We start from the raw sequence: 27,270 nt of genomic DNA, 5'->3' as shown, positions 1-27,270 counted from the left end.
TGTAGCCCAAAGATTCCACCTGCCCTCCCGGGCAGAGGCTTCCAGAGTGGCCTGGCTCCCAAAAGAGCATAGACCCAGAGCGGCTAGCAATGAGCCCAGCTGGAGTGGACAGAGTTCCCAGCCTGCGCAAGCTGGAGTGACTTACCCTCAAGCGACACCAAATGTTGACCGTAGCTCCTGACAGTTCTTGGCTCCAAACAGCCTCATGCCAGGGTGGCTCACCTCTGTCAGGGAGGGTCCCTTCCAGTTCCCCAGAGCCAAATGAGCTTGGGTAGCTCCTGGGGACCCAAGGCAGGAGCTGCCTGTGGCCAGGGTCAACCTGCCACAGGCATAGACTCCTAGGCTGGAGTCACCAAAATTGTTACTCAACACAAGTTCATGTGCCCAACGCACAGGGACGCCAAAAAATACCGGAACAGAATTTGGAGCAAAGGTTTGTTACTGGGCTGAGAAAGGAAAACTCATGGCTCAAGCCAAAAAATCCCCAAACTCCCTGAAAGTTTTCAGCTGAGCATTTTTAAAGGCCAGCTGAGGATGGGGGGAGGGGTGGTCCTAGGGTCTGTGATCGGCTGTGCACAATTCTCTGATTGGTTGACGGTGATCAATCCTTAGGCATCAGAAGGTCTGGGGGGCTATGTGCTCGTGATCATCAGGTAGTTAATTTCTTCCACTTGGTGGTGGTTTTGAGCATCTGAAAAACTCAGGCAATATGCATGAGGTACTATTATCTGGGGCCTTCAGAGAGGAGCTACAGGAGAGGAGATGGAGAAGGGGTTTATCCCGGAAGGCTCCCATAGGGTCCTGCTCAGTTACACCCCCTCTCACCTCCCATTGGCAGGATGTCCTGTATCACACTCTTGGATTGTCAGGGAGCTCTGGGGATGCTGCAAACATCTTGTCATTGCTGCCAACGTACTACCGCATGGCGCTACTCGGGTGCCAGTCTCATGTCTGTCCACTCCTGCCCCATGTTGCCCGGGTTCTGATTCAGGCCACCGTGACCCTTCCAAAGTGGGGGTGCTCGGCTGGCAACTTCGCCCCCACTGTGGTGAGCTCTGCCACTGGTGCACGAGGCTTCAACACCTCGGTGCTCACACCCAAAGGCCCTCAGGGGCAGAGAGAGAGGGCCCAGGCTTCTATATCTCTTGGGGCCCTGTCCCCACAGCCTTATCCCCAGCTCCAGGAGCCCACCCAGAGGTAGGGGGCCTCCCTTTCCAACTTCTAGAATGATTAAGGGCATGTTCTGTCCCTTTCTCTGATTATGGGGCTTCTGGAGACTTATCAGGAGGGCCAGGAATTTAGAAATACATTGAGCTAATCTACTTTTCTTAGAAGAGAGGGTTCTCAGGCCTTCCTGAGGGTAGGACCTCCTTTCATTCCTTCCTGCGCCAAATAATCTCTCCTCTCACAATACATGGCAGCTCATATCAGCTCAGTGAAGGAGACCTCTCTCCCTGGCCTGGAGAAAACACACACACATCATGTGTATCGAGGACTCATGGGACTGGCAGGTGTTACTGATGATTTGGTGGTAGAGGGGGCGGTGTTACAAACAGCTTCTGGGGAAGAGGGACAAAGCATCACCTTCTACAACCTTCGGTCACCCCTGCTTGCCTGGAAGTCTGCCTGGTCCCCCCACCCGGGTGCTGGCTCTCCTCCGTCCTCTCCCTTCCCCCACCCCATTTTTTGTTCTCTCTTTCAAGAACTCCTCGCTCCAAACAAAGCCTTCCCCTGTGTCTACAGTCTGTTCAAGATGTTTAAGATGCTTTCCTCCCTTCCCAGCTCTTAAGATAAAAGCTGTTAAGACAACTTTCTTTGTTCATATTCATCACCCGTAACCACAGGAGGAGGCATGGTTACCTCACTTGATGTCTGACACCAAGAGAAGGAAAGAACTTGCTTAATTAAAGAGCTGATAAGTAACAGACTCCCCACTTGGGCCAATGGGCTTGGCTCTCGGACACCAGGCTATGGGCGAGGTGTGGCTAAAGAAGGGCCCTGACACTTCTTAGGTGCTCTGCATGGTCCTAAGGCTTGGAGTTTCTCATGTGACCCGGAAGTTCTCCCCACGTCACAGATAAAGAAAATGTGCATCAGAAAGAAGCAACTTGCCTGAAGTCAGCAGTAGGCCGGGCCACTCCCCCTGCCCAGGAGAAACCTGGGTCTTCGCTCCAGCTCTGCTCCTGTTGGCTCTGTGCCCTGGGATACATCCCTTCCCAGAGCTGAACCGACGGGGTTGGACTGAGCAGTTCCTCCCAACGCTGATGTCTAGGGGGCTAGGATTTCACTCTTAATGACTCTACTGATGCTTCTTTAGCCCAGAGACCCCCTGCCCACCACCGCCTGTGCAGGCTCTGTGAGTCTGTTTTGACCCCAGGCCGTGGGCTCATGCTGGACTTTGTAGAAAAGAAGACTGTATTGCAGGCGCTCCTGACCCTCCATCTCCCACCGCAGCTCCACGTGCAGCCAGCCACCCGAGAACTGTGATGGCTTTCCAAATAACCCAGAGGGCTGAGTTCCTGAGGAAGGAAGAAATTAGACAAATAAAGCCAATTCAAACACTTTCTTCTTATTCTGGTCTTGGGGAGTGGCCCAACTTCAGTGCTTCTGTCAGGCCCCTCCGTGGCTTTCCCAGTGCCACGCCCACCTTTGAACAGCCAGAGCACTTGGCCAAGGATGACCAACTCGTCCTCCTTTGCCTGGGACTAACCCAGTTTTCAAACTGAAAAGTTAACATTCCAATAACCGGGCCCCCCCCCACCCAACCCCAGTCCTAGGCAAACTGGGAGGTTGGTCACGCCACCCTCACCGTATCTTTAATACCTTAAGAACTGCTTGCTGATTAAGAATTCAGCCTCTCGAGTCAGATGGATCAGGTTTGAGTCCTGCCCACTTGTGAGCATCACCAAGTGACTGCTTTTCCTGGAATCTTAGTTTCCTCGGCTGTAAAACGGAGACAATAAAGACATTTCATTTCAAAGCACTGGTGTGAAGATTGACTGAGATAATGTTTAGTAGGATCTAGTCCCTCGGATCACAGCCTCACAGAACAGATGTTAGAACAGATGTTAGGCGGCTAATGGAGGCTTGTCCTGAGTATCCCCGGGGCGCGAGGAGGAGCTGATGAAGTCGGCCCAGGGATGACAGGAGACCCTTGAGGGCTGGAGAGCTCTTTGGCTGGGGCCTTGATAGATGAGTCGGTATTATTCAGGAAGAGAATGGGGAAGAACATTCTAGGCCAAGAAAACAGGCTCGGGAAGTGCGTGTCTGGTCAAATTCAGCTGAGCTGCAACGACGTTTTCTGGAATTTCCTCTGGGTTGAGGTTGGCCATAAGAGAAATCTGCATGAGGTATGAAAAGTGGAAGTGAATGCAGCCGCGTCTACGCTCAGACCATCAGGACGTGCAGTGTTGCAGCTCACGCATGCTGGGGTAGATCTCTCTGTCTGTCTGTCTCTCTGTCTCTCTGTCTCTCTCTCTGTCTCTCTCTCATGTGATGTAGCAGCCAGGTGCGCACCTGCTCCAGCTCCCACTGGATTTTTCTCCATCAGTTTCTCCATCTCTTCATCTCTTGGATCAATTTCTTCAGCAAAGTCTCCTACTTCTCCTGCAGGTCAACCCCACGATGGAAGCCAGAAGGCTCAAAGGCAAGGAGAGACAGCATGGGTTCCAGTTGTTCCCATGAGAACCAGCTTGCCCTTGCTCTGCCCAACTCCTGACCATCTTCCTCTCTATTGTCTGCCCTGCTGGCCTCAGACATGACACTCAGAGCAGAGGCCACCGCTATGCATAAACCATTTATGCCGCTCTTATACTCCCACAATTGCATAAAGTCAACTCCCTTTAATATTTCCCAATTCTCTACCACGCCTAGTGGTTCTGCTTCTCCAAATCAACCCCGACTGATACACTGAGACCTGTGTGACTGGGGGCTGGAGAACCGGGAACCTGGGTGGGGCAGGGAATGATGGGAAATGAGGACAGAGAGGTGGACTGGGGTCCCGGGGCCTCAAAGCCGTGAATGTCTGGGCAAGGGGGTTGCAATTTATCCTGATGTTAAGGAGGGCCATTGAAGCTTTTTGACCTGGGAAGTGACTTGGGCAGATCCCAGACGCTCTTTCCCTCTCTAACATTCTCAGTTCTTATGATTGCCTGTTTATTTTAAGCCAAGCCCTGGGCTGGGTCCTGGGAGAGACACAGAGAGGGTCCAACATGGGTCCTGTTCCCCAGGGCCTCAGAGGCACGTATGAGTTAAGTCTTTTATGTAAAGAAGGAACTTCAAGTCAGAGAGTGGTCAGAACCACAGGAGGAGAGCTGGGAAAATCATCTATTTCCTCAGCTAGAATATAACTTTCTTAAACCACATTTTTTCTGTACTTCCCCTTTCAGGGCTGAATGGATAGCGGTTGCTTCTTGGATTGACTTGAAAATGCTGATCCCTCTTTATCAGGAGACCAAAAAAAACAAAACAAAACAAAACAAAACAAAAACAAGAAAAAACAAAAACAAAACGAAAAACAAAGACAAACAAACAAAAAACTTAGGGGCTTGTACTAAACAAACAGAGGTTTCAAAAATGGTCTTTTATCCTCTTAACTTCATTTACTTAACAGTGTGGGTGAATCTCATTATTAACTAGGGATGTGTCAACCCTGTGTCCTGGGGGTCCAGGCTGGTCAGAGTCGGGATTCAGACACTTTAGCACATGCGCCCAGTTAGGCAACATCCCCCACCCAGCCTCATGCCCTTTGTCCCCACTAAGTTACAAGGGCTGAGGAGGTGGGAGGGACCCCTGGGTCCACAGTTGCGGTTCAGACACATACAGGTGTGTGTGGCAGAATGGGGTGGAGGAGGGAGGGACCAGCTGGCAAGGCACGCGAGTGTTTCTTCCGGACGGCAAGGTGTCTGGGGCGGCCCAGCAGATTCAGCCACCAGGCCAGGGAGGGGGACACAGGGGGTCAGCGTCCCCCTCCCCAGGACACTAGGGAGGCTGCTGGTGGGAATACAGGAGCTGCCTCACTGAACTCTGTGTCACGTAAAGGCCCGAGCAGCCTTGCTGGGGGATCTGAGACAGTGTGCAGCCCTGGAGAGGAAGGAGCATGCTTCTCTGTAGCCACGTGACTAGCTGCGGCAGCCCTGTGAGGTCTCAGCCAGCAGCGATGTCATCGTGGGCCTCCGTTCCTTTCTACCTCTAAGGGCCGTGGCTCTGGCTAGACACGTAGTCACAGGAACTGACTCATAAGTGACTGTGTCACAAACTCACGAATATAACAAAAAAGAAGCAGACACAGACAGGGGGAACAAACTAGTGGTTACCAGTGGGAAGCGGGAAGCAGGGAGGGGCAAGAACAGGGGACGGATTAAGAGGTACAAACCATTAGGTAGAAAATAAGTTACAAGGATATACTGGACACCACAGAGAATGTAGGCAATATTTTATAAGGACTATAACCAAAGTGCAACCTTTAAAAATTGCAAATCACTTTATTATACACCTGCAACATAATATTGTACATCAACTATACTTCAGTTTTTAAAAAATGTGCCTGTATCACAATCCTTGGGACTGGAGTTCCTATATGAGAAGATAAAATGTATCTTTAAAAAAAATTTTTTTTATTATTTTTTATTGAAGTATAGTCAGTTTACAATGTTATGTCAGTTTCTGGTGTACAGCATAATGTTTCAGTCATACGTGCATATATACATATATTTCAGATGCTTTTTCATTATAGGTTACTACGAGATATTGAATATAGTTCCCTGTGCTATACAGTAGAAACTTATTTATCTATTTTATATCTAGTAGTTTGTATCTGTAAATCTCGAACTCCCAGTTTATCCCTTGCCACCCCCTTCACCCCCTGGTAACCATAAGTTTGTTTTCTGTGCCTGTGTTAATGGAGGTACCGGGGATTGAACCCAGGACTTCATGCATGCTAAGTGTGCTCTCTACTACTAAGCTATACCCTCCCTCGCCCTCAGTAGAAGGTTTCTAACTTGCAGAATTGAAGATGGAATGTTAGTGGACATTGTTCCTATCCATAGGTGGCAAGACCTGGGAAGACTGGATTACACCAAAATAAGAATGGAGCTTGTGAAAAGACAGCAATCAGATAGGTAGAGAACTAGTAATCTTATCTTGTCGGGGAGGAGGATGTAGGATTTTGTGGAGCCTGAGGAGCAGAAGCAGATATATATGGCATTGGGGTGGGGAGAGAACCATTAATCTCTTGCTGCAGAAGGTGTAGACATTGTAAAGCACCCAGATGGCGTGGAGGAACTGGAACCAATGGGAGAAAGCCATTTAAAGCCCCTCGCTTCCTCCCCACCCTCCTGTAACCACTAAAGTTGTCTTTTTGATACCATGGATGTATCCACCCTTAAACAGATTCCCCTTCATCCCAGGGAATAACTTTCGAGAGCCAGATCCCTTCAGGTAATAGTGGGTACCTGGCTGGGACAGGATTCTAGCAGAAGTAGGATGACCAAATGGTGGGGATGCTGAGGGCCAGCAAACTCCAAGCTCTGGCTCTCATGGACCGGTAAAATTCTAATTAAAAAAAAAAAAATTCTTTGTCGTATCAACATAAGTTTAACACCAAACAAGGGAAGAAGAACATACACATAGCCTTTCTCAACAGAGAATTTATCCAACACATACCAAGAAAATAAATGAGAAAGAAAATATCCTAATTTATGTACCCAGTTTCTGATCCCACGATGGATGATTATAAAGCAGGGAATATGAAGGAATTACAACTGGCAACAGCAGCATGGATGAGCCTTAGAAACATAATATCACCAGGAAAAGAAGACTCACAGAAGGCATACAACATGATACCATGTGTATAAAAGTTTAAAAATGAAGCCAGACCAAAGAGTATCTTGTTTAAGCATGGATGCACCCGCGGTCAAACTATTTTTGCAAAGCAAAGGTATTAGAAAGACAACTTTAGGTAGTGGTTACAGGAGGGTGGGAGGAAGTGAGGGGCTGGGATGGGGGAAACACAGGTGGTGCGGACGGTATCGGCAGCTTCTAGGGTCTAACGCACTTGGCTGAAGGGCAGATGTTTGTTCCCTTATGTATTTTTAACGCTTCATGACTTAATAATGCGACATGTATTTTTGTCTGTGTAAAATTCTCAAAAACCAAAGGATATATGCAGAAGTGCACAAGAATGTATGGGTATAGAAGTGTTTTATACACAAGATTCTTCCCATTTGGGGCATCTCCATTGACAGTGACACAGAAACGAAGCTCGGGTGTCTGACTTGTTCTGGCACTTCCACATCTGTCAGTCCTTTTCATCAGTCCAGGGTCATGTGGGTATGTGGGTGGCCTTCTGCCCACTTGTGCAAACCCAGGAGGTTGAGGAACAGCAGCTCTGGCTGGCAGAGCTTGCAGGAAGGGGACCTCAGGCTTGGCGGGTGACACTGTGCAGTGAAAATGTGGATGCAATTTGGGATTTGGAAACCATGGTGGTGGAAGGGAAGAGAGTGGGGTGGAAGGTGGCAAGAGGGAGGGGTTGCTATAAATGGCCTTTGTGGAGGTGACAGTCCCCATCTGTCCTGCTCCTAGACCCAGGACAGAGTCCCCATCGTGTTCTGGTCCTCCTCTGGCTGTGCCCTCTCTGTGGGGTGAGGAGTCTCCAAGGCCAAAGGGACACACCCTCTCAGAGCTTGCATTGTCTTCCTCTTGGAACCACGCCCTGGGTCCCTGGAACCTGGGAGTTCTCTGCCCAGCGGTCCTGGCCCTGCCTCCTGAGGGCAGACCGCACCAGCCCGTGGGGCTGTGCAGGGAGCGGCGCTGACAGAGCTTAGGTGCACTGAGGATGCACGTGCAGGTATGCAGGGCCCTGTCGTAGTGTGGATGGAGCCATGGGGAGGGGAAGGAAGGGCCGAAGGGCTGGGGACCTTTACTGGTACTCTTGCCCCAGCTCCACCACTCTTAGGGTTGGGCCTGTCTAAGACTGCCTTAAGGTCTAAGATTGTCTTAAGGTCTAAGATTGTCCCCATGCCTGCCAGCCAATAATGTGAAGGCTCAGGCCCACGTGCCCAGGTCAGAGGCTTCAGGATGCCCCACATGCCTGTGGTAGCTCCTGGCCACGCATAGAACAACTTGGCTGTGAGCTGCTCTGTAAGGCCCAGCCAGACGTGGGTCCAGAGCCCTGAGCTCTGGGCTGTCCCTGGCTCTGCCATCAGCAAGCTTGGACAAGTCAGTTGCTCTCTCTGCAAGGAAGGTATAAGATGCCAGTCACCTCGGCGGGGAATCAGAGCAGGGGAGCATCTCAGTGGAGGAACAGCCATCCGCCTAGGCATCACCCTCCAGAGCCACCCCTCTCTCCTTCTGGATCTGCTCCATCCCCTCCCGAGTTGGCTGCCCCCAGTGAGCTAAGCCCACGGCCCTCTTTCCACCCCATCTCAGCTCCACCCTGAGGAAATATTTCAGCAGCAACGATTAGATGGTGGTGGTAGACAGCCTCTGAGATGACCCCCAATGATTCCCACCTCTAGTATCCATTTCCTCATGTAATCCTCTCCCTGTCAGTGTGAGCTGGACCTAGGAACTCGCTTCTAATGAGCAGAATATGGAAAAACTAAGAATAGCCCATTTGAGATTAGATTACAAAAACCTGTGGCTTCCATCTCTCTCTCTTGCTCTCTCACTTCTTACTCTGAGGGAAACCAGTTGCCATGTTGGAGCTGCTCTGTGGAGAGGCCCGTGAGGCAAGGAACTGAGGGCCGCCTCCAGTCAACAGGCAGGGAGGAACTAAGACCCTCAGTCCAACAGCTCACCCTGCCAACAAGCACGTGGGTGAGCTTAGACATGGACTTTCCCCAGGCGAGTCTTCAGTAGAGACTGCAGCCCCAGCCAACATCTTGATTCCAGCCTTAGGAGAGATGGGAACCAGAGGCGCCCAGTTAAACTGCTCCAGGCTACCTGACCTCAGAAAATATGAGCTCATTAATGTCTGTTGTTTTAAGCCACTAAATGTTGGGATAATTTTAAGCAACAATAGATAACCAATCCAATGACTTTTGCCCTTCCCTTACCAACCCTGATGTCCCCCAGTCTCTGCTATCTTGTGCTTTGGTTGCTGTCATTAGAGCTGTTCTCCAGCCATCTGTCCCTCTATTTTCTGGGCTCTTCTGGGGTGGGGGCAGAACCTGTCTATCCCAGTGGGTCTCTCCGGGATTCTCTCTGTGCCATCCTCCAGCTCTGAGGCATCCCACTTTGATGGAGGGTGACAGCCCAGCCCAGAGTTGGGTCGTGGAGGGCGCTAATCCTGAAAAACCTCTGCAGGTTTGCTATGCAACGCTGGGTGGCTGTTTGCCCTCCCCCTCACCTTGCTCCCTCCCTCTGGGTGGCAGGGTTGCCAAGGATGCTGACAGCTCTCTAGTTACCATTGCAACAAAACAGAGAGCACACGAGTGTCTACAACTTCTCCCTGGTTCATTGGTCTCCAGGGCCAGCTGCTTCCACTGTTGCCATGAAAAGCAAGGATCGTCAAGGGAAGCTCAGAGAAGCATCCAATTGGTGGGGGGTGAAGGGGTTACGGCCAGAGACCAGCCTCCTTTTTTGACCTGCAGAGCCAAGTGCCTGCACCTCACTTTCCCAGAAATGTCCCTCTGCCTCATTTCTCTACCACCCTCTTCACTGTTCCTAGTGCAGGAACAGATGCTCCTAAAGGAACTTTGGAGAGAATGGAGGGAAGTTATTAGGAAAAAGGACCCTGGATGTAGATTCAGACCTGGGTTCAAATCCCAGCTCTGCTATTCTCTAGCTGCATGGTCGAGCAAATCAACCAGTTTCCTTGAGCCTCAGCTTCTCATCTGTAAAATGAGGTGAATCAGCTCTGCTCTAGGGTATTTAAATTTTTTTTTATTGTGGTAAAATATATGTAACACAAAATTTACCATTTTGACTGTTTTTAAGTGTATAATTCCTTGACATCGGTAAATTCACATGGTTGTACAACTGTCTCCATCCTCTATCCCGAGAAATTTTTCATCATCCCAAACTTTCTACCCATTAAATAATAACTCCCATCCCCCATTTTTGTCATCCCCTGGTAACCACCACTCTACTTTCTGTCTTTACAAACTTGACTCCTCTAGGTACCTTGTATAAGTAGAATCAGAATATATTTGTCCTCTGTGTCTAGCCTCTTTCATTTAACTCCTTTAGGGTATTTTGAAGGATCGTTGAAACATGTGTGCAACAGCTATGACTGGGGGTCAGTAGGTGCTTAGAGACCTTCATGGATAAATAAGTGTCAGGACGGTCACATCTGTCTCCTGCATCTCCAGGCAGAAGGAAGAGGCCTGAAAGAGGGAGGAGCCTACCTTACACGTGGGGAAACCAAGACCCAGGACAGGAAGTGCAGCTGCCCAGTGATGGTCCTGTCCCCAGCAGGCCACTGGGGTCGATGACGATACCAGGGACGTCCTGCATGCATAGGGCACACCTACTGGATATTCTGTCAGTAGGACATCATTAGCCTGAGTCTCAGTGTTTTCTGTTTTGTTTTTTAAATTATTTTTTTGGTGGGGGAGGTAATTAGGTTTATTTATTTACTTATTTATTTTAATGGAAGTACTGGGGAGTGAACCCAGGACTTTATGCATGCTAAGCATGTGCTCTACCACTGAGCTATAACCTCCCCCTGGGGTCTCAGTGGTTTTTGACTCTCAGTTTGTTCACACATCTGTTTCTCCTCCTGCATAGAGGCTCTTCAAAAGCTGGGCCCTCACCTCTTCACCACTATAGCTCTGGAGTCTTCAGGGCAATGCTGTGACCAAGAACCTACCAGCATGAGCTGGTGTGCACGTTGCCCTGATAGAATGCAAGTACTCCTAGGACAGAACTACATCCGTTCTGGGGCCCCAGGGCAGTGTCTCTTCAGATCCCGAGACCTCTTTCCCCAACCCTGCCTCCTCTGGGGCTAGAGAGGTGCAGCCCTACCCCCCAAGCCGGGCTGGACAGGGGAGCCTGGCACTGCCCTGACCACTGCACCAGCATATCAGGGCCCTTGTGGGTTTGTTCCCTACTGCTGCAGGAAACAATGACTGAACACTGAAGGCTTAAAGCACACACATCTATTATCTTATGGTTCTGATGTTCGAACTCTGACACGGGTCTCACCGGGTTAACATAAGGCGTCAGCAGGGCTGTGTTGCTTTCCAGAGGCTCTCAGGGAGAATCTGCTCCCTTGCCTTTTCCAGTTCCAGAAGCTGCTGGCATCGCTTGGCTTGTGGCCTCTTTTCACCCCTAGACCAGCAACATGGGGTTGAATCCGTGCATCACACCAGCCCAGACTCTGCTTCCTTCTTGGACTCCTCTTTGGTCTCTGTCTTCCACTTTTAAAGATTCTTGTCTTGGGCTCACCCAGGTGATCCAGAATTTTCACCTTTTAAGACCAGCTGATTGGCCACCTTAATTCCATCCCCTACCTCAATTCCCTTTGCCACGAGATGCAACCCACTCACAGGTTCTGGGATGGGGACGTGGGTGTCGTTGAGGGGCCGTGTCGTCTGCAACCACACTTTATTGCAATGCGGACTCCTGGGTCCCACTGCGGACGTGGGCGGAACCGCTGTCTCTGCCCCAAGAGTCTGCGTTTTACCCCCAGGCAGTGGGCAGGCAGGAGGTGGGGCCTGGGAGAAGGTGGAGCAGGTGGAGCTGATATGTGGGTTTTCCTGCTTCCATTTGCCTCCAAAGGGTCTCCTTCCCGTGCGGCGTCAGCAGCTATGTCCTCCTCCCAGAGCGGGGCCAGGGTGGACCACGCGGCAAGTAAACTAAAACCCAGGCCTGATGCGTGTCTCTGTTTTTATATGGGGGGGGGGGGGGGAGGCATGGGAAGGCAGGCAGGGTGCCCAAGAGGAGAATCCCAGGCTTCTCAGGTGGGTTCCTCTGACTCCCCAAAACTTGCTTTTCTGCTCCCAGGCCCTGTGTCACCCTGGTCGCCTTTAGGTTGTTGACGAGACCCTGGTCCTTGATGCAGATTGCGGTGGCAACAGTCATTTCTAGGTGTGTCTCTTAAATGAGATCCCAAATGCCTGTGTTCTGAGTCACGAGGGGCTGGTGAGGAGAGCCTGCAGGGGGGCCTGCCGGAGCCTGCAGAGGAATCCTGCTGGGAGAGGGGCTGTCGCAACCAGGTAGAAAGGAGGCTTGTCCTGAGCAGAGCTAGAGGCTGAGACCGACTATCTGAAGGCAGAGAGACTTATCTAAAACCCTCAGGCTTCCACTGCTCTCCCGGCCACACTCCACCCCTGCTATCCAACCCATCCCATTGGTTCCTTTTCAGGGCCAACCCCTCCCATTGGCTCTCTCTCAGTGCCGACCCCTCCCACCGGCTCCCTTTCAGGGCCGCATGTGAGTCAGGTTTCTTTCCTGCCCACTATAGCCCTTTGCCTGTGCTGTCTGTCTTTCTCTAACACGTCCCCCTCTCTCGTCCGTCCCCTTGTGAGTTTCTATCCATCCTTCAGAAGCCAGTTCGGTCATCACATTCTCAGGAAAGTGTTTCTCGTCCTCCCTACCTACATCTGGATGCCCCCACCGGAAGCCCTCGAGGGCACCCCTGACCCTCTCTCATACCCTGTACCTCTGTCCGCACACCTCTTATGGTTGCAGTGTTTACCTCTGAAGTTCCTTCTGCTTGATTTTCTTCCTACCCATCCGTAAGCTCCCTGGGGGCAGGAACTGAGCTGGCTTCGGCCCATCACTGCATCCTCGGTGTTCAGCACAGTGCCTGGCACACAGTAGGAGCCTAAAGAATATTTGCTGAAGGGAGGAAAGGAGATGAATAGTTGCACCATCTAGAAGTAGAAGATGCTTCTTTGGAGAGAATGAGCCCTCCGTCAGTGAGGAGCATTCAAATACAGCTGGATGTTTACCTGGGGAGGGTATTTGTCTAGAGAAGAGTCAAGCATGAGATGAACATCCCAGATGAGTTCTGAGGTCTTCTTCGATCCCAGGAAGATAAAGGGCTAGGAAAACTGCGACAGAGCGGCTCACTGGCTGTTGTCAGAGAGGCCCCGGGGCTGTCCTTCTTCCTCCCCTAACTTCCATTTTCTCATCTTAAAATGGGATGATGATAATCATACCCCAAGCCATGGGGTTATTGTTTGTGACAATGCTTTCACGCTGTCTTCAGCTGGGTTCCCCAGAAGCAGGGCCTGGGAAGGGCTTCTTGTTAAAGTGACTGATTAGGGGCATGTTCTCAGGAAAAGTGTGTTGAAAGACACAGGTGGGGCAGGGAAAGAAAGTGAAGGAAAGGTATGGACTTGCCTGGTGATTAGCTTAACCTGTTCCCCTGGGGATCTCCAGAGTGTGAACTGTGTGATGGAGCTGGTTCCATCTTGAGACAAGGGAGCTGACTTTCTGTAGCCCACAGGAGTCAGGAGTCATTGGTTGCTGGGTGCTCTGAGGATGTGACCCCCCCCCCCAGGCAAATAACTTCCATCCGGCCAAGGGTAAGAATGGGGCAGCTGTGACCACAGGAGCCAGTACCCACAGGGGCCAGACAGGTGCACCAGTGGGAGTGCAGGAGAGCTGGGTGGGCTCGGGCAGCCTCCACTGCACGTATTCGTGGTCATTGGAACTGGAAGCGATCAACCTTGATATCAGGCATCCAGTTTTGCCATTGAGGAAGTGGGAGCTTGGAGAGTTTCAGCGACTTGTCCAAAGCCCCCTAGTCCAGTCAAGGGTGGGAGCAGGACTTGAACTCAGGTTGTCTGCCTCCAAATCTCTTGCCTTGTCCATTCCTGCTCCAGGTGCCAAGGCTCACCTGACTGGGGAAGGGCCTGGCCAGTGGGGAATCTGGGTGCACCGTGGGAAGGGGCAGAAGAGGCCCCCCCCCCCGAGGGGCCAGAGCTGTGGTATTTCCTCCAGATCCTTAGCACCAGGGTACAACCAGCCTCAGCTGAGCTCTTGCAAACTCACCCCTCTGGTTCCTGCAAAGGAAGTAGAAATAACCAGGTGGAGGAGAGCTGCTAAGAGGCTGTCCTGAGCCCCCATGAATTGAAAGGGGAACTGACCAGGCGTACAAACCAGAAGTGTTTCCTGACTTGGGGAAGGGAAATCAAGCCCCAGGCTACCAGGCTTCCTGCACACGCAGGTGCACACACCGTCACAGCACACATGCACGCAAGCTCACAAGTGCACATGAGCACCCACTCCCTCACACTCAGCTACGCAGCCACACACACTGAAACACACACTCACTTCAAAGGCACCCACACACCCACGTGTGCAGACACACATTTCCAACAGCCATTCAGACACTAATATGCACCTGTGCCTCACCTCCATCACAGGCACAAACAGGCACATTCAGAAGAACAAACAGGAATGCACACGCAGCCACACATGCGCGTGACTGTCAGTTACTCAAGGATACACACATGTGCTCCCATACCTATTCACGCAATCATCAGATATCCACGGGGCAGGCCAGGCTCTGTCTAGGCATGCAGATACGTGGACACGCAGACACACATTTAAACATACCCCACACACACAGTCATAAAGGCAAAATGTGCACACTCACACACATAGGCAACAAGTACACACAATTGCACTCTAGGAACACACCCAGTTTTTCCCCAGCTTTATTGAGATATGATGGATCACACACAGTTGGATTGCTCTGTGAGTGAAAATGATGAGGGGTGTGGTTTCTTGAGAAGTCTTGCCTTGGTGGCTTCTTCCTGCATCACTGGCCCCCACCACCACCCCCAATATCCTTTCTCCCTTTACTGCTTGCCTTCCCCCTTTTATCCGTCCCCTCCTTCTCTCTTCTCCCATCTGCCTCCTATTTTTCTCAGAAGATGGGTGGCTACCACATTGACACAGTTATAAGAAATTCAACCTGAAAATCTTGTAGGCCTGGCTTTCTTTCTTCCTTTGCATGTTCCAACCCTTTTCCTTTCTTTCCTTTTTTTTAAATTCAAGTATAGTTGATTTATAATACTGTGTTAGTTTCAGGTGTACAACAAAGTGATTCAGTTATATAGATATATATTTTCAGATTCTTTTCCGTTATAGGCTATTGCAAGATATTGAAAATAGTCCCCTCTGCTCTATAGTAAGTCCTTGTTGCTTAGCTATTTTATGTACAGTAGTATTTTTATCAGTTAATTCCCTACTGCTCGTCTATCCTTCCCCACCCAGTTTTCCCATTGGTTACCGTAAGTTTGTTTTCCATGTCTGTGAGTCTGTTTCTGTTTTGTAAATAAATTCATTTGTATCCTATTTTAGATTCCACATAGAAGTGATACCATATAATATTTGTCCTTTTCTGTCTGACTTACTTCACTCAGCGTGATAATCTCTAGGTCCATCCCTGTTGCTACAAATGCCAATATTTCATTCTTTTTCATGGCTGAGTAAGAGCCCATTGTGTATAGATACCAAATCTTCTTTATCCTTTCATCTGCTGATGGACACTTAGCCAACCCTTTTTCTTTTGTTCATATCAGCCTGACTGCCTTTAGCTGAGGGTGGGGCCAGATGCCGATGAGTTTCTGGGGAAAAAAAAAAAAAAAAAAAGACTGAAATCTGTCCTGGAACCCACAGTTTGAAGAATTTAGTTGGAAAGCTAGAGGAACAAAGAAAGGATCTAGTCTTTTGTCATAGGAGCACCCTTTGTCCCAACTATCAGACCCAATCCCTTCACCTTAGGAAGAAAGGATGAGGTTGCAGAAGAGGTAGAAACTTGCTTGAGCAATGGCTTGTCCCAGGTGTCTCTATACCCTGTTCTGAGTAATTTTCCCCATACCAGCCACATCAACCAACAGCCTAATGGGGCTGGATGATGAGGATGATGGTGGTAGTGGTGGTGGTGATGATGATGGTGGTGGTGATAATGATGATGGTGGTGGTACTAGTGGTAGTGATGAGGGGTATCAACTCAAATGACTACTTTATGCCAGGCTCTATTCTAAACTGTTTAGTAAATTATTACTCTCATTCTGCAGATGAGGCAGCCAAGGCACAGAGAGGTGACATCACTTGCTCAAGATCACATAACTGGTAATAATGCCTGGCAGACTCAGAGAAGACACTTCCCTGACTCATAAATGACCCAGAGGCAGGATGCCAGAGCAGAGAGAGGCTGGGGACACCCTCCCACTGCATCGAATCACTATCCAGAGCGGGCATCTGGGGCCCAGGGGAAGGGACTTGCTCAGGTCACACAGCAGGATGGCAGCAGAGTCTGTTTCAGGACTCCAGTCAAGCCAGGACTTTCCAAGATGGAGAGTCACACTGTACAGAAAGAAAAAAGGTCAGAGCTACAGTCAACTCCAGGATAAACAAAAGCATTGACATCGTTTCAAAATGATCTATGGTCAAACTGGCAGCTCAGTTTTGTCTAGGGCCCCAGTATGTGCAACGTACAGAGTGGGGAGAGACCAACTGCCAGAGTGAGCATTCAGAACGGAAGTCACTCCCCCACCTTCTGTGCAAAAAGAGACCCAGGGCTAGATTCTTGGGTAACTTGGTTGTGCCTGCAGTTATGATTTGAGATGACCCAAGAATGCCCATCCACCCCGTTTCTTCCCATTTGCCTCTTCCAAGTCCTGACATTCCACCACCTGAGAGTCTTTCCTCTGTGTCCTGATAATCATCCCAGCTGTCATACACAGCCAGGTGCCTCACACACCTCTTCTCGCTAGATCCTGAGAGGTGGGATTCTTCATTACACCCACAGAGAGACTGAGGTTCTGAAAACGACTGCATCTTGACCGAAGACCCCAGCTGGTAATGGTCAGACGAAGATAGGGGCTCACTTTCGCTAGAATTCAGGACTTTCTTTCCTGGAGCAGTCACTGGTAACTTGGAGTCCTCCAGGCTGTGACTTCTGCCCCTAGAAGTGGGATTTCATGTGGAATGTCTCCAGTGTGAGGCTGGGGGCTCTAAGGATGTTTAGATAGAAAGTGAAGCCCCGGGGCGACTATGAGGCTGCCTGATGGGGGACATCCAGATCCAGGCTCATAACCTTTGCACAGGGACCCCTGGACAGGGCTAGCAAAGCAGAGAAATAAACCTGGCTCCTGGCACATGTGTTTTGGACTTTTTGTTTTTTTGCTTTTTGACAGCCCCGTAGATCAAAAGCCAGGACTGATTGAGACAGGTTTTAACAGACTTTCTTAACTAAAGAAGGTTTTTTGTTTTGTTTTATTTTTCGTGAAAAATAGCTGGGAAGTACACACTTACAACAAGTAGAGAAGTGACTGTGTGTAGGTGGGGGTGGGGGCGGGGGCATCCCCGGCAGAGGGAACAGCAGGTGCAAAGGCCCAGGTATGGACTGTACTTGATCTGTTTGAGTGACAACATGAAGGAGAATGTGCCCAGGGGGCCAGGAAAGAGTGGGAGGAGATGAGGCACCAGGAAGACAGGTTGTTCCTGAGCTGAGATGTGCAGGGTTAGGTTTCACTAAGCACAGACAGCATAGCTGTGAACCTCATTCCTGCTGGGTTTAGTGGCTGAAGAATTCAAAGAATCTCCTTATACAATTGGTAGTAGCTCACATTTCTTTGGTGTCTTAATATATTTACAACCCCTTTTGTAAGAACACACTTCATCCCATGTTTTATCTTTAAAAATCCCTGGGAGGTAGAGATAATTATCCCCATTTTCCAGATAAGATAGCTGAGGCTCAGAGAGGTTAAGTAATTTTTTTTTTCCCCCTCAGGGTGACCCGGCTTGTGGAACTGCAGGAATAAAGCTTGAACCCAAGCTGATCCAGGCTTGTTCTGCTACAAGTTTTATTTCTAATGCCCAGAAGATAGCATTCAAACACTCGAGAAGACGCAGGACATTCGCTTTTTTGAATTACTGTGGTTTTTATTTTATTGATGTGCTTAATTTAAAAAATAGACATGCTCAGGGAATGGCAATCCAGAAATAGAAAAGGGTTTATAGTAAAAGTGTCCCTCCCACCCCTCTCTTCCACTCAAGTGGATTATTTCTTTGACCCTTTTTGAAGGTCGAGAGGAACACACTTTTAAAACTGGTGGAATGTAACTTTATAAGTTTCGGTTGCAAATGTAAAATTTTATTTCAGCTGGTAGAATTCTTTCGCCCTGGGAGAACTGACAGTTTTCAAAAATGAACCCCAAAGCTTAAAATACTTGGCTTCCTCCCTGTTTCTGCCTTTTGAAATCAGATATATGTAAATGCCAGAGGTGAAATTTAATATCTTTAGAAAACCAATGACTTCCAAGTACAAAACCAAGTAAAAAGGCTATTTCCTCCCCTGGAGATGGTGATTTTTAGCAGCATTTCCTTGGTTCAGTAAAGGGCAGAGAAGCGGATGGGCCTCTATGGTGCCAAGTCTGCCTCCAGTCTCCTGGGCTTGTCAGTTTCTCCCATCTTATTTATTGTCAGACTGGAAGGAAAGCCATGATCTGATGCCAGCCCCAAGCCAGAGAGCCTTTCTTTCTTTCCTTCCCCCTGTCCCTCTCTCCCTCCGCCCTCCCTCCCTCTCTTCCTCCCTCCCCTACTCCCTTCCTTCCTTCTGTAGGGGAGGAAAAACTTTTCCTTTACCCTCTTACCGTTCTGTTCATGCAGCCTGCAAATTAAACTGACAATGACAGATTCACAGGAGAAAAAGGCATATATTCCTTTACTGAGGCTAATATATTTATGTGTGTAGGGGCTTCACAGGAAAAAAACTGAAAACTCAAAGAAGTGGTTAGACTCAGGGGCTTATCTACCATCTTAACAAAGAGCAACAAATGGTGGAGAAGTGACTAGACGGAAGGAAAGGAGCTGGGGATAAGGGGGGTGGGACATAAACTGTAGGAAGGTAAACATCTGGGAAAGCTGGTGGAAGCTAAGGGTAATTTTAGGAAGATTTGTTTATGCAGATTCACCTCCATCTCTGGTGATAAACGTTGTTCTCCTGATCTGAGTAGGGGGTGTTCCTTCACAAGGAGGATTTATGTCACCATTACAAAGGGAAATTTATGCCCTGCTTTTAGGCAAATAGGTGAGGTGGGAAAGTGGAGGTAGAGAGTTCTTCCTGCATCGGCTGCTTCTCAGTTGCCTTCAGCTCAAATAATCCTTATGCCAACGTGGCACATTTTGGAGTGGATTCCCTTAACTTCCTTCCTCTCTTTCTCCCCTCCTCCCTCCATTTCCGTCTTCCTTCCTGTCTCCTACTCTCTCCTTCCCTCCCTTGTGACTTCATTTCTCAGCGACTGTGATAGCAGGGGTGGGACAAATCCTGTCAATCACAACCTCCATCACACCACCCTCCCTTCCCAGGGATGCTCCAGAGCTCCCTTCTATGGAGGGATGAAAGGGGAGTCCCTGGCTTCCCCCCAAAGCCCCTTCCCTAGGCTCCTCAGCCTGCAATGGTGGTCCGGCACGCCCCCCACCCCCCACCATGGATCTGGCCTGTCCAACCCCTGGCCTTTGCACAAGCTGCTCTCCCGCCGGCTGCCTCCTCCCAGCTTCTCTCTCTCCTCATCCCCACCACCTCCACGACTCAGCTCTCACCTGCTTCTCCTGACTCACTGGAACGCTTCTAGAAGCCGCTTTAAAACACTTTCCCCTCTGGCCCTGGGAGTTGGCCCACTTCTCCGGGCGCCGGAGGGGAACGTGAGAGAACTGGGAATGAAACCCAGCTCTGAAAAGTTCTGAGTGATTTTGAGGAAGTCGCTTGCTCCCCCATCTGAATCTCATTTCCTCCTCTGTAAATTGAGGGTTGTGACCGGCATCTCCTGCAGCTTAAGCCCCGTGTGTTTCTGCTTCTGGGGAAGTTTCCCGTTTCCTTGAGCTGGTATTTCCTCTCTTTCTCTCTCTGACTCATCAGATGCCAGGGACCTTGATTTTCCCCACCAGACCACCCCTGCTGACATTTCTCTTCCCCACAAAGGCCTCAAGGAGGTAATTTTCCCTGCTAAGAACCTTCTGGATTCGCATTCCAAACCCTGCCTACCAGAGGTCACCTCCCATCAGTGTTCCTGACACGGAGACTCTGAGGAAGAAAGGGACCTTGGTAAGAGAGGAGCCCAGGGTGCCAGGATGGAGGCTAGCTGCCCGTGTTGACGAGGCAGGAGTGTGAAGAATCTCGTTACGCGTCCTTCATCCACCTGTTCACCCATCTCTCCACTCAGTCAACACGTGTGCATCACGCGTCTCTTGGGTGCCAGGGGTGTGCTGAGGGTGCAATGTCACAGGACAGATGCGGCCATGGACTGATGGGCAGGCTGCCCACGAGAGAGTTCCACCCATATGGTTACGATAAGTGCCGCAAAGGGGACCTGGGGGGACCTTGACCCCGTGACACTTCCTCTAGGACTTTAGCCAGGTGCAAAAATGGAAGAAGTGTCTTTTCCTGCTTATTTGCAGGAGTTCCTTGTAAACTCTGGATACCAATCCTGTGTTAGTTTTCTCGGTTGCAAACATCTTCTCCCAATCTCTGGTTTGCCCTTTAATTTGTTGTGGTGTCTTTTCTGTATGTTTTGTATTTTAATGTAGTCAAATTGACGCATATTCTTCTTTAAGGTCAGTGCTCTGTGTGTGAGTGGTTAAATAAACATACACCTAGTCTGAGGTAATAATGATGTTTTCCTCAAAAGTTTTAAAGTTTCTCTTTTTCTTTAGGTCATTTACCCATCTATTATGTAGTGTGTGTGTATGTGTATGTTAGGAATCTAACTTTATTTTACTTTTTGAATGGCTAGCCAATTGCCCAGAAGTACTTTTAAAAATTGTGATAAAATTCACGTACCATAAAATCTACATTTAAAATGGTTAAGCTATGTTCAAGGGCACATTTCCGTGGCATTTAGTGCATTCACAGTGTCGTGCAACCATCAGGAGTGTCTAGTTCCAGAGCTTTCTTTGTCACCCCCAAAAGGAAACCATGTACCCATTACGCAGTTAACTCCCACTCTCCCTCCTCCAGCCCCTGGCAATGACTTCTCTGCTGTCTCTATGAATTTGCCAGTTTTGGAGATTTCCTATAAATGAGTCACAATATGTGGCCAGTTGTGTCTGGCTTCTTTCACGTAGCGTAATGTTTTCAAGGTTCATTCATGTGGTAGCATGACTCAGTATTTCATTCCTTTTTACAATGAATAATATTCCATTGTATGGATGTACCACATGTTGTTTAGCCAGTCATTGGTTGAAGGACATTTGGGCTGTTTCCACTTTTCAGCTGTTGTAAATAGTGATGATGCCATGAACAGTCTTATACAAGTTTTTGCTTGCGCACCTGCTTCCAATTCTTTTAAATCCAGCAACACTTTTTGAAGTCTGTTCTTTCCGTTGCTGATCTGCTGTCTCACTGCTGGTTGACACCGAGTCTCCCCACGGGTGTGGGTTTCTTTCTGAGCTCCTTATTCCGTTCCATTTGTTCCATAATCCATCCTGGCACCAAAACTATACTGCATTCATTGTTAGAGTTTCACAGTACGTCTTGATATCTGGTCAAGCAAGAGCCCAACTCTTCCCACCCCTGCTTTGTCAAGACCGTCTTAGTCGTATTTGGCCCTTTGTTCTTCCAGTCAAATTTTAGGAGTGGCTCCAAGTTCCACAAAAACTCTGTTGGGGAAAAAACTCAATTTGTTTTGAGTCTCTTGGTGGATTTGCGAAGAACGGCTGTCTTTGTGATGTTGAAGCTTTCCATCACCGACTCATGGGCCTTTTCCCTCCCATCTAAAGACTTTGGCCTGTGGTTCTACCTAGGTCACTCTCGCCCAAGTCTTCACCTAGTGAACTCCTCCTTCCCCTGGTCTCAGGGTCCTTGGCACCCTGTATCTCTCCCTCAGAGCCCTGATCGCTGTGGTCCTGAAATCATTGATTAGGTGGGTCTTGGTTTACAGTCTGGGCTGCAGGCTCCTCTGGGGCCATGATGCCGTCTTGTTTGTTTGCCTTGCTGACCTCAGCTTGAAGAACAGGGGCTGACAGAGAGGAGGGTCCCCATAAATATTTATTAAAAGAATAAAGGAGATAATCAGGAAGGAAGGTCTTCTGGGCCCAGAGCACTTTGGTCACATCTAGAAGAGAGGGTGAACAAAGTCACTTAGCTTGCCTGAGCCTTGGCTTTCTTCCCTGGAAGACAGAGATGCGATTAGGGTTTGTAGAGGATGATGTGAGCTCAGGTAGGTGTGGGGCACTTGGAGCAAAGCCTGGCAAGCGATCAGAGCTACCTGTGTTTGCCTGCCCTGCCTTTTCCTCCGCAACTATTCAGCCTCACGCTCCTGTGATGGTCCTGTAGACCCCAGAGCACTGGCACCAACGGCCATCCCATTTTGATTTCTCCTCTCCCGTGAACTAGTCATCTTATTCCCGTTAAGCAGATGACTCAAATGAGTCTCGGAGGGGAAGAATGACTCATCTAAGGCCTTAAACCTAGAACTCCTGACCCCAAAGCTAATGTATACAATCTTGAAGGTGTTTTCCAGCTCAGACATTCAGTCAGTAGAACTGTTAGATTTTGAGAACTATATAGCTCCTCTCAAAGCAAAACAAGACCAAAAAAGAAAAAGAAAATAGAAAAAAACCCCAAACTTCTAGACCCACAATGGCAGTGTTGATTTAAATTATCTTTATTTTATTGTTACCAAAATAGGTATAAACCTAAAATTAAGCATGAAGTCCGCATGCTCATAGCCCTCTAAACCAACCATAAAACCAAAACAAATCTTCTAAGGAAATACAACCACCACCACAAAACCAATAAAATCCAAATTAACAACATTAAATTAATGTGACTGATGATGTGTTGCTGAAATCAAACCTCTTATATCGAGTTTAATGGTAGCAGAGTGAGAATTTACATGTTTTGTTTCCTGTGTCATCATCTTTTGATTTTGATCACTATGAGCCATCTCCTGAGCCACTGTCTGAATTACTGTCATTGTTCTCTTAAAAAAAAAAATCCTTTGTTATCCAATTTGATGGGCTGAGCAATTTAAACAATGCATCCTCAAATGCAATAATGAAAAATGGGAAATAATGCACTTCCTATACCATTGCTCATTGAATATTTACTGTGATATTCACCACTAATGAACTATTACAAGGGAGTTCACCAAAGACAATAATGCAGCAGTTTATGCTTTTGCTGAGGATCTGTTGTGCTGACTGCCAGTCATTCCTGAGCCACTGTGTGGGGTTGATGATTCAATTCTCCCACCATTTTTACTCCACTGGACCCATCAGGAAACTTCATTCTCCCAAGCTCCAAGGCATCACCCAGCCCCCCTTGCAGCCTCATTGCATCCTTCAAGGCCTCTGTTCCTTTCTCATTACTGTGAAACAATTAAAATTAGACATCACACCCAGGCTCTGTGCCATTTTCAAGCTGTGAAATTACAGTTCCAAGGTATTAACATATTTAAGAACTTAGTCTTAGTCTAAGTCTGATTTCTTAGTCTCTGGAATTGACTTTCCACAGCAAATGATCCTGGCGGAAGTTTCGAGTTTTTTGCACAGGCAAAAGAGATGGTCAGGAAGCCCAAGGAGTGGGGTGACTGTTGTGGTTATGAGTTTGTGAGGGCAGCCGGATGTGCCTACATCAACTCGCCAGAAGTGAATCATTGTCATACTGGGGGCGCGCAGAAGCACAAACTCTGCAATAGATTTTTTTTTTTTTTAAGTTCCCTTCTGAAATAAATCTAGTAGAGAACCCCAGGGTGTGTGGAGAATCCTGTCGGAGAAACTCTGGGCTCAAAGACCACGCAGTCTGCGAATAAACCCGGGCAGGGCCTGCGCTAGCTGCCCAGTGACCAACTCCTCACGTCCAGAGCTCAGGACTTGGGGGCTCCGGCAAGAGCGGCTCCAGCCTGCCGGCCTGTCGCTGTCTACATCTGCGCCCTTCCTTCCCCAGGAAACAAATGGTGGATCAGACCTCCCAGGCTCTCCGCTTCCCCCGTGTTTGGCGGGGCGCCAGGGCACCGGGGCCCCTCCCTGCGGTGCTGGGTGACAGAAAACACCCCACGCTCTGATGCTTCGGGTCCCCCCACCCCTACCCCCACCCCCACCCCCAGCACGTGCAGGCCCGAGAAAGCAAAGAGGCCCAGCCACCCTCACCAGGGATTTTCTTTTCTTTTCTTTTCTTTTCTTTTCTTTTCTTTTTTTTTTTTTTTTTTTGCTGGTTTCAGGCTTTTTTCTGCCTGAGTGAAAATGAAACAAACACCCCCTGCGCCTCCCCGCCACCAGACACACGCGCAACGACACTCCCGCACTCGCGCGCCGGCCTCCTAGCTGCCGTGTCCGGGGCGGGACCCGCTCTGCACAAACAGTTGCGGGCCGGGCGGGGCTGGGAGCACGCCACCCGCTGCCCAGCGCTGCCGGCTCCCTCGCGCCCCTGCCCGCCGTGCGCTGCCCGCCGCCCGGGAGAAGCGCCCGGCGGCCCGCCGGCCGGAGCGCAGGCGGCACACCCCGCCCCGGCACGCCCCGCGGGGCTCGGGTGGAGGCAGCGCGCCGACCGTTCGGGCAGCCGAGGACGCCACCGGGGCCGGGAGCCGAGGCGCCCGCCAGCCCCGAGCGCGCCCAGCTTCTGCGGATCAGGTGGGTCCCGCGGGGCGCCGCCCGAGCCCCCGGAGGCCGCGAGCCCGGCCCGGCCTCGGGTTGCTGGCGCGGGGTGCGGGCGGCCCGGGGAGAGGACGGGCCACCGCGCCGGCCCTGCCCTGTTGCTGCCCTGCCTGTGTCCCCGCTTTTGTTCTTGTCGCTACCTCTGATCCCAACTCTTACCCCATCTCTGTCCCCATCCTGTGCCTGTCGCTGCCTCTATCCAGTCCTACACTCCGGCCTAAGGGACTGCGGGCTGAGGGCTTCCCTCGGGATCCGCGGGCTGGAGGCAGGAGAGGGGAGGCTCAGGAGGCGCAGGGTAGGACCACCGAGGAAGTCTAGAAAGGAGGGAGGGATCTGTCCCCATCTGTGGAGCAGGCTAGGGGAAGGGCTCTCTCGCCCAGGACGAGATGGGAAGAGGATGCCTCCAGGAAGGGGAAGCCTGGGAGGGTGAAGTGAGGGGCGTAAGGACCCCTGAGAGCAGGGGCGCAGAGGAGGAGAGGTCAGGGAGCTCGGAGAGCCGAGGACCAAGCCCCACACCGGGCCTGGGGAAAGTTCCAAACATTGTAACTTTGGAAGCCAAGCGGCCTGCTGCATCAGGGTGAGCGGAGGCGAAGGGGTCCCTTCAAGTCTTCGAATCACCAAGTTCCCACTCAAAAGAGACACCACCCCGCGTTTGAAAATGGCAGAAAAACAGCTAAACAGAATGGTTGCACAAACTGTTGAAAGGCGTCCAAGAAACAGTAAAGTGGAAAAAAATGTCAGCGCGCGAAGAGAGAAGGCAGAGCGACTTGAGATTCCCCAATCTTCCCGCGGGCGGGGGCGGGAGGGAGGGCGGCGCGGACACCGTCCGCGAGCGCTGCTCCTCCCCGCAGGAAAGACCCGAGACGCGGGCAGCTGCTTTTGTGGTTTTGCTTGTCGTTTGCACTCCTGGCTCCGGAGCAGGCCTGGTTGCCTCCTTCATTTACTAAGAAATAGGTGGGTCTCGGGGGGGGGGGGGGGCGGGCGATGCAGGAGGGGCGCTGGGCTCGCTGTCTCCAGCTGAGAAACCCTTTCCCAAGGAAAGCCTCAGTTTCCACAATTAGGAAGCAGAGATGCTTTTGTAAGGAAATGCAAAGTGCGAGGGGGCTCGTGTGTGTGTGTGTGTGTGTGTGTGTGTGTGTCTACGTGGCTACACTAAACACTTTCCACCTTGAGTTATTTCTGGGTGTACCTTGCCACCCCTACCAAATGCGGAGGCAGGTGCAGATCCCAGTTATTGTTACATGTAGCAGGTGCACAGTGAGTAAGACAGAGCTGAAGGAGTCCCTAGGGGTTACCTGGTCAGGGAGATTTCCAATTTTGCCCCTGGAGGCCTAGGATCCTGGCTCAAGGGCCACCCTGGTGGGGGAGGGGCGCCTAGGCGTCAGGGCTCGGACCTTTCCTTTCCTTCCTTCAGACAGAACCAGTTCAGTTCTGCCTTTGTGTCTTCTACATGTTGGGAAACCTCAGAGGCTGTGTTTGATATGGAATTCTTCAGAGCCAGTCCACTAGATCTGGCTATTTTTGGTGGAGAAACTGAATCCAGAGGTGTGCAAACGGATTTGGGTAAGACCCTCTAGGGGCCATGCCTGACCAGGAAACCCCCCCGCTCCTTAGTCATAGGTCAGGAACGCCTTTTCCCGGCCTCGGTGGCACTGAGCCACCGACTCAGCTCACAGCACCAGCCGGCCTAGACCCCTAACTCCAGGGCCCCAGGGCCGCCTCCTTACCCTTCAGGGAGAAGCCTGTGACTCTCATCCTCTGAGCTTTTCCAGGGACTTTCACATGCAAGTTTGTTTCACTGGCTGAGGTCAAAAGTACTAGTTTCTCCAGAAACTCATCAGCACACTGCCCAGCCCAACAGGGGAGGGTATATATCATCAATCCATTTTATCGTTGAGGAAATGAAGATTCAGAGACGCTGAGTAACTCGTGGGCATTGAGCTCGTAAATGGCAGCTGGGATTTGAATGCAGCTCTATCTGGCTCTAAGGCTTCTGCTCTTTCCATTATATCATCTCTCATGATGGCCCAAAAATGGCTAATGGACAGATGTCATCAAGATGGGGGCAAGGGTGAGGGGAGAATTGCTGAAAGAGGGCTACACTAAGGGGGGACTGGACATTCTTATAGGTGCATTCATAGCATAAATATAATTATATTTGAACTGAATGTGTTTTCTGCTTCATACATTCTCTTTATTTTAGTCTTTTTTTATAGACATTTTCCAAAATTATTTTCCTAATTTTTAAACAAAGTATAATGTCCTCCAATAAAATCCACAGATTCTAAGTGTCAGGTTCCACAAGTTTTGACAGCTGTTTGCACCTATGTCACCACCACGCAAAATGAGATATGAAACCTTTGCATCATTATAGAAATTAATTTCCAATTAATGTTCCTTCCACCCTTCCAAGCAACCATTTTCTGATTTTCCTCACTTTTGATTAATTTCATCTGCTCTTGGACTTCACGGAAATGGAATCACACTGTGCATCTGTTTCATGTCTGGCTTATTTCACTTGACAATGTAGAGTTTGTTAAATTCACCTGTGTTGTTGTGTAAATGAGTAGTTTTTTCCTTCTTACTGCTGAGTGGTATTCCATTTTATGGCTCTACCATCATTTGCTTATTCTCCTCCTGGTGATGAATATTTGGGTTATTTCCATTCTGGGCTATTATTTCATGTAGAAGTCTTTTATGGACTTT

General features: G+C 49.7%; 1 protein-coding gene and 1 long non-coding RNA gene across 2 annotated transcripts in view; one reads left to right on the top strand and one right to left on the bottom strand.

The window, feature by feature from the left end:
* Positions 1 to 15,416: 15,416 nt before the first annotated feature.
* Positions 15,417 to 25,303, bottom strand: LOC116663250. The gene is made up of 4 exons (XR_004319461.1): positions 24,724 to 25,303; positions 19,513 to 22,022; positions 16,670 to 16,873; positions 15,417 to 16,272 (listed from the first exon to the last, which is right to left on the bottom strand). It is a non-coding gene; the product is annotated as an uncharacterized LOC116663250 (long non-coding RNA).
* Positions 24,131 to 27,270, top strand: part of LOC102516521 (N-acetyllactosaminide alpha-1,3-galactosyltransferase) — a 60,184-nt gene continuing 57,044 nt past the window's right edge. The window contains exon 1 of the mRNA XM_032478340.1: positions 24,131 to 24,540. The gene's annotated coding sequence lies outside the window, so the exon portion shown is untranslated. The remainder of the gene's footprint in view (positions 24,541 to 27,270) is intronic.

The sequence above is a fragment of the Camelus ferus genome, chromosome 4 (assembly GCF_009834535.1).
Source record: "Camelus ferus isolate YT-003-E chromosome 4, BCGSAC_Cfer_1.0, whole genome shotgun sequence".
Taxonomy (NCBI): Eukaryota; Metazoa; Chordata; class Mammalia; order Artiodactyla; family Camelidae; genus Camelus; species Camelus ferus.
This window is presented reverse-complemented; position numbering and strand designations above follow the sequence as displayed.